This window comes from Meleagris gallopavo, chromosome 5, assembly GCF_000146605.3.
Source record: "Meleagris gallopavo isolate NT-WF06-2002-E0010 breed Aviagen turkey brand Nicholas breeding stock chromosome 5, Turkey_5.1, whole genome shotgun sequence".
In the NCBI taxonomy this organism is placed as follows: Eukaryota; Metazoa; Chordata; class Aves; order Galliformes; family Phasianidae; genus Meleagris; species Meleagris gallopavo.
In genome coordinates, this window is record NC_015015.2 from 25,654,633 (window position 1) to 25,662,238 (window position 7,606).

At 36.4% G+C, this 7,606-nt stretch overlaps 1 protein-coding gene across 5 annotated transcripts in view; it reads left to right on the plus strand.

Annotated features, from left to right (window-relative positions):
* DPF3 (double PHD fingers 3) overlaps positions 1 to 7,606 on the plus strand; it is a 99,576-nt gene that overhangs the window by 37,781 nt on the left and 54,189 nt on the right. The gene's annotated exons all lie outside the window — the stretch shown is intronic.

The window sequence follows — 7,606 nt, forward strand, 5'->3', positions numbered from 1 at the left end:
TTGACGTCTTTCAGAGGGACTGGTGAATTAAGGCATTGCCCAAACTTAAAAAGATACCAGAGTCCTATATATGAAGAAGGAGCCCAATATTTGGTACACAATATATTTTTTTTATTATCTGGTCCTTTGTGCCTTTCTTCTTGTTACATTCTTTTTTGCTTCACTATGTCATTTCTGGGAGGGGCACTTGTCTTACCCATGTGCTTTCAAGATTTCTCATCTTAAGGCCTGCTAAGAATGTATGTGCAGTAAAAATTTGTACTAGAGTGCCTTCTATCATACAAGACAACAGCAACATAACAAAAATTAATAGAAGTAGGAGAAGTAGGAGAATAACAGGAAATCTTAACTTTTTTGACCTAAAAGTGATTGATGGTTTTGAGGAAAATTAGAACACCCCTATCTCCACTGTTTAACTAACTTGCAGTGATACTGACCTTAAAAGACTAATTACTATTATGTCAGTCTCTGAGTATTTTCTGCTTATTTTAAAAACATGAAGAAACATGGACATGCATTGTAAATGAAACTTGTATTCCATATGGTCAAATCTTTCATAGTGAGACCAAGTGACTGCATAGTGCAGTGATAAACATGTTGGGTATATTGCTTCAGCAAGGTGAATATTCTTAGCACTATTGGGAATGAGTAGAAGGGGAGAGACTTTCACATAAATGGAAGTGTCTGAGCTGAAGAGGAAGAGCTCTTTACAGTTTAAAGGCTGGGAGATTTCTACTGTAGTTAAATAGCTGCTCTTGCCTGTTGGATGAACTACAGTCTGTCTCCAAAGGATTATCTAGGAGGCCACTCTGTATCTTGTTGATTTCCATAGCTTTTTTCTGCTGGTATACGCAGAACTATCTTCACCACTTTTCTGAAAAATCCCTCTAAATCCAAGAATACTTGTCAATAGTGCAGTTGTTCCAAGTATAATGTCTCTTTACTGTCTGATCATCTTCTGCTTTTGGAGAGAACTCACGACATGCATAGCAGTGATTTGCACAAAGTAGATAAAAATCTAAGATTCCAAAATAGGCGTCAGAAATCTGAGCTGAAGTCTCTGTTTTGGTACATCATTGTACTGATGGAATTTTGCCTTGGCTTACGTTTTGAAGCATAAATTTCCTCTTTGGTTTTGGAAGTTTAAACTTTCCTATTTTGTGTGGCTGATACTTTTCATTTTTAAGAAACATGTAGTCAGAGGGTGAGTCATAAGGAATTCTAGAATCCAGATTTTACACAATAACTACTTCATTTTCCCCTGTAGATAGCTGAGAATAGGGTTATATATTAGCAGAACCCTTACCTGATTGTCCAGCAGAACAACTGTTGCAATTGCAGTGCCATCATCCTGAAATGGAATACTTCGTTTGCTTACTTTCTGTAGAACTGTTACATATAATTCAATGTGAGTAATTGGCTTGTCAATTTGAGACTTCTTTCCTGCTTGGGTGATCGCTACACCAATAAACGATTTCCTTAATCAATTTTTTCTTTGAAATAATCTTCTAAATACGTTTATAGATAAATCTCTGTGTGATCATTGATTGTTTAGATTCAGTTTGCAGTTCTCCATGTAGAGATGTTTTGGATAAATATTTTAGTTTTATGTGGAAACATACAGGCAACAAATGATTAATTTGTTCCCTATTTGGGAGAACATTATTCCTTCAGTCACATTATTGATATGAGTAATGACCATAATGGGCGGTCATTACTTTTTCTCTATATTCTTTAACTTTCCTCCAGGTTGCTTTTTTCTGTCTGTGTTCTGATATTTGAATTTGGAATGTGCTCACCAAGAAGAAGGCGTAAGTGTATCTAAACCAAATTATTTTTGGTATTTAAATGTATGACCACAAAAATGCACATTTTTGCATACTTGTGTGTTTGTATTTGTAGGAAGTAAGTGTATATCACTAAGTTTCTCCAGGAATGGAAAGGTTTTGTGGAACACCTAGTCTGTATCAGTAAAACGATGCAGTAAAAACTGCATCCAGATAACACTGCCCTTTGTATGTAAGACAGCAGTGTTATTTCTGAAATGGCCTACTGTTGCTGGAAGAAGCGTTCAGCTATACATAAAAATGAATACAGGTCCCAGTATTTAAAGCTGATTGGAAATTTGGAATCTCTGTACTGAGGGATCTTTTCAAAGCTCTCAAATTTTGTGTCATCTGATGTTCTTAAGAAAAGGTGGAAACTATTTAATTGTTTGCTTGCTTTGTGGAATTAAACTTTAGTTAATTTTACTGAATATTTACTGTATCAGAACTTCAGAGTGAAATATCTGGTCATTCAAAGCTGCTAACATAATCATGAAATTCTTTATTTTATTAAAATGGCAAGTGGAAAACTAGTTAGCCAGATTTTCACCAGCTGCACTGGACAGCATTGTGCCTTGATCAATCTTAAGAAAAAAAGCTTGGATAATAGAAGTGGCAGGAAAACCTGGTGTGAGATGGGTATAGGCAGGAAATGGTACCACAGCAGAATGAACAGCTGTTGTATCATAGCAGACCCAAATGTAACCTGAATACTTGGGTAAAAGACAGAGCAGATGCTTGAATGGACAGTGAAAAGCAGGCTTGAGGAACAAAGCAAGATCTGTGGTGTCAGTCCAGAGATGTTGAAGATAGTTTACCACAGCTGTTCAAGATAAACTGGGTTTTTAAAGGAGGAAGAGCATGAATGAATTTTACATGCTTACATATGCAACAAGAATTGATTTTGTGTGGTTGCCAAATGATATACTGGGGAACCATCGTCCCGCCAAGTCTTTTGGTCTTAGAAAATCATTTTACTATTTTCATATTGCGTGTTACGTATTTTCTTTTTTGGGGGAGTGGGAAGCATATCTGAAGTTCTACCTAGAAATTTGTTTTCTGGTTTAAAAGTTGCAGTCAGTTGTAGCACTAGAACTTCATGACTCTGGATGTCTACTTCCTTCAGCTATGCTACTTAGTTTGTGCTGAATCTCCAGAAGTTACCAACTTTCCTGCTGCCCATCCTCATTTGCCTGCTTTCATTCCTCTCATTTTCTCCCTTGCCTGCTTTCATCTCATTTCCCTACTGTGACTTACCGACACACATAATTACTTCCACCTTTGTTTTCTCTCACTCTCTCTGTGGAAAATTTTCCTGCCCATCTCTAAAAGACGTTGCTTCTTTCTCTTTTGTTCCTTTTACCTATATATCCTTGTCTCCTTTTAATTTTATTTCTGTACATACTGTAATTGTAGAGTAACAACTTATGTTTGTATGATAATCTTTATTTATAGTTCCTCTGAGGCTGTGATATGTATTCACATCCATTCCTTGTCCAAAAATGAGAATTGACCGAAACCTTCTTATGATGTCTGCTGGATCAGTGACTAATGAAACCTTACATATATCTAGAGACACAGATCTCCACAGTCTTTTGTTGAAGCTGGTTCTTTTGTCAAAAACATTTTAGTTTCAGGTTTCTCTAGATACTTAAAGTGAATTTTCTCTGCCGTCTCCTTTCTATGTCTGAAAACAGTTACTGTGGCTTCTTTCAGCTGTGTTTTCTTCAGATCTTTTAATAAGCTTATTTCTTTTCTCTGAAAGATCTTCAAAGGATCTTATTTAAATAGCAGTGGCCAAAACTAAGTAGAAGATGCTATTCTGAGTATGAAGTAGCTCAGAAGAAAGATACATGACTGATATATTTACATGTCACTTATATTTTCCTAAAGAGCTTGGATGTCTGCCAGCTGCTCTGTTAGATATCTATAAGAGGTACAGAGATGGCTGATCTTTTAGCTTATTTAGTAAACCCATCTGCAATGCAGGACACTCATCTCCAGTGCTATGCTTTCATGTTTCAGTGGCTGAGTTTTCACCTACGTCCACCATATGAGTTCCTATTTAATAGACCAGTTGCTATAACTTCAACTTCTTGTTCCTTTGCTGATCCACCTATTCCTACTGAGTCTGAATATCTGTCATCTTTAGTTTCCTCATTATACTGTCCTCTCCTGTTTATACAATGTTTACTGATGTTTTACTAGATGTCATATTAATATTTAGTAATTATTTTACTGTTTGAAAGAATTTTTGATTGATAAAGCTTGTGTGATATATTTTTAATTACTATTCCGAAATTTTCTCTAAGAATCAGTTCTCTGCATGTTTGATTCTTTCACTCTCTATTCCACCCTCCAAATTAATTGTAAAAATAGAAGCAAGTGTTGGGCCCAAAATGGACTCTTTCAGGTACTTGAAGATGCAGAAAAGTGCCTTGTGAAGTTTTCAAAAGATTAGGCTCCTAGTTCTCGCTGATTTCCACTGGAGGTAGGCTCTTAAAATGTTTTCTGTAAATATACCACTAAGTGCCTATCTGCTTGTATTGTGCCTGTAGATCATATAAAGCTTGGTCTCTTCATGAACACTTTGAACTTGATGATGAGCTAATAATAATTATTCAGAACATGTTTTTGTTTATGAAAATGTTTGACTGTACATTCAAATCATTAGAATTTGAAACAGTCCCCTGATTTTTCTGCAAGTTGGCAGCTGGCAGGGTATTGAGAACCTCTTTAAGGTTCTTTTAAAAAGTTAATTGTTATGTTCTTCTAGCATTACTTGCCAAATGTAATTCTTTGAGGCCTACTCTTCAGGAACTATTTTCCTGTATATGATCACAAAGTGACTCCTCTGGTAATTACTTTAATAACTTCACTCGCCTTCTTTCTTCTCTCCTTAAAGTGGACTTGATCCTACTGTACTCTTTTTAAAAATTAACTCATTGATTCTCTGGAATACCAAAGACTTGCAAGGTAAATCATGAAGTAGGCTGATTTTATGTTTTCTGAGACTTAACTGTTGTCTTAATTCTCACTGATATTATGAATGAGTCAAGCACTGCTACTTCTGGTTCTTAGAACAGACCTTCAGTTAAATACCACGATGACAAGCTTATTTGAAAATGCTTTGATTTTAGCATTATGCTTTTACATGCTTCTTATAAATCTCCATCATGACTTAAGCTCCCTTTTAAACTTTAGCAGTGTAAGCCCTAAATCATCTCTTGGTATTATCCTTTCTAGTGAATCTCTAAGCAGTTAATAAGCAGTAAGATCTAGAATAAGATGGCTATTCAGATGAACCCAACAAGCAACTCTTCCAACACAGTGCTGTACTTAGCATTCATAGACAAAATTGACACTAAAAAATGCAACATCAGAAAGGAAAGAAGTCTTGAGTGGGACATATGGGGAGAGGGGAATAGAATTGACTGTAACAATTGATTCTGCTCCTACAGTGTATCTGCTTTTTGCTTTGCTTCTGCTAGCAATTTATTTATGAAATGTGGAAGTATATAGTGCTTGATTATAGGCATTGTTGACCTGTATGTTTATTGCTTTGGAACTCAGCATATCTGCGATCTTAATACAGAAGATAGTTTCTGGGACTCGTCCCTCTGGGGACACAGAAACAAAGATTATTTACTAACCCTCAGAAAATCCCCTAAATAACTGCTCTGGTAAAAGAGGTGTGTAGCACAACAGTGCTGATCAAGGAGGTACAAACACAATGCCTTTCCGTCGGTGGAGATCAAAACACATTGTGTTAACATCTGAGATCTCTAGATATGCAGACAGCGGACATAGCTGTAACAGTGAAAATTATATCACCAAACCAGTGCAAAACAAGGAATGGGTTTCGTTTGGAGTGGAGAGTAGGATAGGACAGGAAGCTAATTTTGAGGAATGGCTAGCTGCTAGCAGTTGCCTTAAGTTTAGTATTTTGACACAACTCAGTTGAGAATAAAGAACAGAAGGCAAAGGAGAAAAGCAAAGACAATGAAGGAGCTAGATTCAGTAAAAAAAGAAAAAGAAAGAAAAATGAAAAAAACCCGCTCGTATTCCCTCAATTTCCAGTTTCCACTAAAAACATGGATTGTTTCCTTCTGTGTCATACTGGTGACAGATTGTGCAAAATGTATGTGGAGAGCTGGCTGGAACATAGCTCACAGCCTGCCAAGGACCAAATGTGTAACAATTTCAAAATGACAGCAACACAGCTATTAAATATTTGATGAGGAAATCTTTTAAGTCATAGATTTTAAACCTCCTTTTAAAACAGGGGAAGTATTTTATATTAATTTTACTCATAGAGAAGCATAAACAGATAGAAAATTTGCTTATCCAAAGAGTTACAGGCCAGAACTTAGACTAGAACTCTCTTTTATGAAGTACTCAATGCTTGTGATAAAACTGTCTGCAAATTATGTTTTTTTTCCTCATAACACAGTTGTGTAATTTTTTCATTTCAGTCTTGGAAGGAATATAAAGTCCTTCATAGGAGAGTGTCTGGTAACCTAATAAAATCTTCCTCATCAGTGCTGTTTGATCTGCACTGCCATGTTAGTGCTTACTTAGCTTGTTTCTAAGATGTCATTCACATCAGGTTGTAGAAAATATGTCCTATGAATGCAAGAGGAATTGGAGTGGGTTATGTTCTACAAACTCCTGCTGTTTTCACTGGGCTTGGCTACCTAATTAAAGCTGAAGTCAACTTCCCAGTGTTGAGATTCAGGATGAAATCCACCACATGCAAGGATGATGAGCCTACACAGCATGGAAAATTAAAGACAAAACAGTCAAAGCCACTGAAAGAAAGGCAGGGCCACCCAGCAATGCTTATGAAAGGCACGCTCTCAGTTACTATGTATGAGCTGTGTAGTGTTAGAACATAATCACTAGCATACATTTCTGACTGGGGGAACCAGTTCCCATTATGCTTTTGTCAGCTCAGAGAATGAGAAAGATGTGATGTGAGCATTGGTCTGGGTGGTGGAACTCATGAATTCTAATCCTGGTAATGACGAAAGATCACTGTGTGGGCAAGCCACTTAACCCCCCTTTGGTTCTCTTGTTTTAAAAGTGAAATGAGTATTTCCCACTCAGGAATGTGGAAGAAGATTAATTAATGTTTGAAAAGCCAGCCTTGTACTGGGAAGAGTTATATAAGAACTAAGTGTTCATTAATGATCACCCTTTTATAGTAACTGCTTCTTAGTGTGGTGATACGGTAGATTAATAAAATATGCTCTATCTGAAAAACAAGAGGTAAAGAATTTGGGAAGATTTCAATCTGTTGGAGAAACCAAGAAGCTCAGCTTTTATTTTAGGTTTCAAACTATCACCAAAGCCAATGACTCCTTTACCTGACTAATATCATGATAACCTTTTTCCCCTACAGAAGTCTAATTTGCTTGGGGAATAGGAAATCCCTGTAGTTTCGACTCATATTTTAGAATCTTTCCATGGCAGAACATGAATTTGAAAGGAGAAAAAGTCTAGACATCCAGAAAAAAAGGCTGCTGGAAGCCACAAATCTTTGGTCCTACAGAGGATTCTGTAAACAGAACTCCTTTACCTCAGCACTGGTTATAAATTCCTCCAAATTCCTTTTTAACTAGGAACGTCTCAGCTTGCTGCCACTCTTGAAAGCTATCTCAAAGAATTTTGCCAGTGAGAAAGGCCCAGCTGCAGAATTACTATAGCCTATTATTACAGCCTATGTTGATGCTTACTGATTTTTCCTGTTGAGCTTATATATATATATATATATATAT